We start from the raw sequence: 4318 nt of genomic DNA on the forward strand, positions 1-4318 counted from the left end.
CTTTCTGCGGAATGTTGGGTTTCTATTAGTGAATCACTTGAGTCACTCGACTCACGTGAGCTGGTTAAATTATTTAATACTTGTCTTGATAATGCGTCAGCAACTACATATGTTGTTCCTGATTTATAAATTATTTTTGGAGAAAACTCCTCAATAAAAGCTCTCTATCTTTTCACTTTAACTTTCGGATTTTTTTCGGACATTGCAAATGCTAATGGTTGATGATCCGTATGGATTTCTAAATTTTTTACTGCATAAAGATAATGGCGTAATGTCTTTAATGTCCAAACTATGACGAATAATTATTTTTCGTTTGTTGCGTAATTTTGCTCGGTAGAGTTTAGTGTCTTTGAAATAAATGATATTGGTTAAAATTCATTTTTTTTTCAAAGTTTGGTTGAGCTGATTCAACCTGTTCTTGTAAGGCTCTTTTTAAGGTTTCAGAAGCAACAATTACTTCTCGATCAAGATTAATAATTGTTTTTTTGGACATATACTGTGATTTTTTACCATTTTCTCCCTTTAAGTGTTTTGTTAGTGGTTTAGCTATTGCATAATTTCCTATAAATTTCCTATAGTATCCCGTTAATCCTAAAAAACCTCTAAATTGTCGTAACGTCTTGGGATATGGGTAATTTTTTTATTGTTTATACTTTTTTGGGATCAGTTTTTAAACTTTTATGGGATACAAGGTATCCTAAAAACTCAACCTTGGTTTCTATAAATTTTGATTTTTCTATAGATATTTTTATATGGGCTTCTTCGAAGGTTTGTACTATATATATTATTTCAAATGAGATGTATGTTTCTTTAGAGTTTTTGAATATACTATTATGTCGTCAACATATACATACGTGACAAAATTTTCCTATCAAGTACCCTATTTTGGGTACCTGTCTGTTATTGTTTTTTCATTAATTTTTTTAAAGTCGATGACCAGTCTTAATTTCGGCCTACCATCTTCATTTATTCCTTTTTTTGGAACGACCCATACGGGAGAATTAAACGGGCTTTTACTATGTCGTATAATCCCTTTTGCGAGTAAACTTTCGRTTTCCTTATTAACAAAATTATTTGCAGATATAGAATAAGGATATTGTTTGGACCATATAGGTTTGACGTCCTCAGTTCTAATTTCTACTTTAATATCTGTTTTAAAAGGTAAATCCATGTTCACGTTTTGATAAGCTTTATTTATTATTTTAATAATATCCTCTCTTAGCAATGGGATGTGTATATCTTTCGGTTCATTATTATTATATTTATACGTATCAGCAAGTTCGTTAGAAATTTCAACATTGTTTATTTTTAAAATATGTTGAGCATTTGCTTTATTACTTTTCCTATCCTTAATAACATTTTTGCTAGTATAATATTATTATTGAAGGGTGCCTTAGGACTTTCTTGTCCCAAGGGGTTTAGTGTAATTAAATCATTGAGAAAATTTATTTTTTCTGTTTTATTATCCCCATAAATAAATTTTCTATTCCGAACATCAATTATCAATTAAAAGATCGCTCTCTAAATTGTTAATTTCATAAAAATATTCCTGTATGCCAAACAGAATGATATTATGAAAATGTTTTATTATGGTTGAACCATGAATGGTTCTAACTTTCTTCTTAATTACTAAAATGTTTTTATTACTATAAATTCCAGCCCATATATATGAGCTGGATGGCCCCGTATCTATGAGAATTGTAAAGATTTGCCCAGTTTTTGTGTCGGTTTTAATAACATATGGCAAATCGGAGTTAACCCTAAAAAATGGTTCTCACCAATATTATCAATTCGTTGAATTTTTGGTTGAGGTTGCGTGCTTGTTTGTGCACTTCCAATTGATCTTTGTGGTATATTTGCTGACTGATAATTGATCTGCCAATTATACCTATTAATCCTACCATATGGCTGGTTTCTTTGCACGTGACTGGGTTTATTTATTAATTGGATTGATTGCTCCACTTATATAGGTTTTTTTTTTGCGGGTGAGGGGGTGGAACCTGCCTTCCGCATCATCGGTGCTGTCGTTACAGCAGCGATATGTGCCACTTGCAGGTCACTAAAAACCCCTCTAAGGAACCGTCGCCCAACCTGGACCGCGCTTGCATTACTTCAGGGTGGCGTTCCATTTTGCTCATTGAGAGATTTACATCTGCACACCTGCGTCCAGGTCCCTCTTTTTGATGCGTTGCAAGAATGCTGCGTATTTCTGGATAATCCCCCAGTTTGCTTCGCTTTCCAATTCGCTATTGGGCCGACCATGTCTTCAGCGGCGGTGCGTTCTCTTTGCCAACACTCACATTCGAAGAATGTGTGTTCAGCCAGAGAACTTAAAACATAGAGAAGGTGCAAATTGAATTCTGTATGATGTTCGATTGGACGGCTAACAGAACTTATAAGATTGTGATAGGGAATCCACCATTCTCGCTGCTATTTAGCAGAATTAAGCACGTTCTCTGGTAGAAATATATGTAAAACGACTGAATTCATGCGAGAATGAATAAAGAGAAATGCTTTGAAGAAAAATATACAAAGTAAAGAAGCATTCACTGCGACACACATATGCGTGATAATCTTGTATCATATGAACCATTTTTTCAGAAATATGGTAAAAATGTTAATTCTTTTACAAAATCGTGAAAAATTAAATAAAAATAATTTTATTTTATTTTTTCATTTTTAAATTATTTCAAATAAATTATATTTATTTCGACTATTACAAAGTGAAGTTGTTCAAAATGCACTTTATTTCGTCGAAGAAAATTTATGACCTTCACGAAATATGCATATTCGCATTATTTCGTTATCATTTCCATATTTGTAGCAATAGAATTTCTATGGCATACATACATATGTATACATATATTATTTCTTTGGCACATTTGTCTGTATGTTTACGAAAGCAAAAGCGAGCCACATACACATTCATAATAACAAGTGCCGCACGAATCTTTCGCATCTCTCTTGTCACGGTCAACCAATGGCCGAAACTCTCCCTTTGTCAAAGAGTCATCACAACGTTGTGTTGTTGGTAGAAAATCCGAGCTGTGCCGAAAGAAACTAACAAACGAAAGCCGATTGTTACGGCTTCCCCTGCCGCTGTAACAGCTTCGCCAGCAAACTAGCGTAAATATGCATACATATGTATGAGCTTGCATACATATCGACGGTGAATTTTGCGAGCCACGGAAAAATATTTAGAATTGACAAATATTGTAAATCGACAACAGCTACGTTGCCACTTTTCTCACTTCTTTCTTAGAACAAACACCAGAAAGATGTTCAATTTATGATTTTTAGCTTTTGAAATCGTCGCGAAAAGASGCTTSTTGGCAAAGGCATGCTCGGGGTGATGTTACGGCGTCTGTTTTTATGAATGAAGCGAGGTCGCCTGTAGAATTTGCGCCTGCGTTTATGAATGAAATCGTTTTTGTTGTAAAATTTACTACATTTGGGCTTCGCCAATTCGGCTGCCAGTTGTTGTTTTTGTAGAACAATGTTTSAATTTTTTGTTGGTGACATATTCACATGTGTACGCATATGTATGTTTGTATGCTTGTGCTTTATTTGTTCGGAAGTGTATACAAATATATATATGTACATACATACTTATGCACATCTCAGTTAGAACAGTGCCGGTCATGTTACCTAGTGATATGCCGGTAACGCGTGCCGGTTTAATTGTCACACTTTCCTATCACGTTTTTAAGGGCGAATCAAAAAACCTCCCAAAACTTTTGTATACATGTGATTTTTTATCACCTTCTTGAGCACACATTTTCTGCTACAATAAAACTATATCCTCGCTACTCACACTTTAGTTAAATTTAAGGCAAACGGGGAAAAGTGGTAGTGGTTAAACGCACGGCTTGGTATTCCGTGAGACTCGAGTTCGAATCTCAAAATAAAAGATTTTTAATTTTTTTTTTAATTTTTTTCAAATTATTTTTAACAAAAATTACATTATAGTTTAAATTGAAATAAATATTTCAATTCCAGCTTTGCAATGCTTTCTTAAAATCTAGTATGTCTTAAAATAATTATTTTTAATAACATCAGAAATACATATAACTTTTTATTAAATATTTAAAATAAAATATTCCTCAGTTTTCCTCTTCCTATAAATTCTTTGTTTCTACCTATGGTGGCTCATTTTAATGGCTTTTCGAACTTGTTTTTCGAACAATGCCAATCCATACGTTACGAATGAATCTATAAAAAAACATAATGAAAATTACAAATTAAAACAAATAATTGTAAGTCAAATTAAATAAAAACAGAATTTACCGTATAAAATGTTAGAAACCAGCAGGAATTT

This window comes from Bactrocera latifrons, unplaced genomic scaffold (assembly GCF_001853355.1).
Source record: "Bactrocera latifrons isolate USDA-ARS-PBARC rearing strain unplaced genomic scaffold, ASM185335v1 scaffold_356, whole genome shotgun sequence".
NCBI classification, from domain to species: domain Eukaryota; kingdom Metazoa; phylum Arthropoda; class Insecta; order Diptera; family Tephritidae; genus Bactrocera; species Bactrocera latifrons.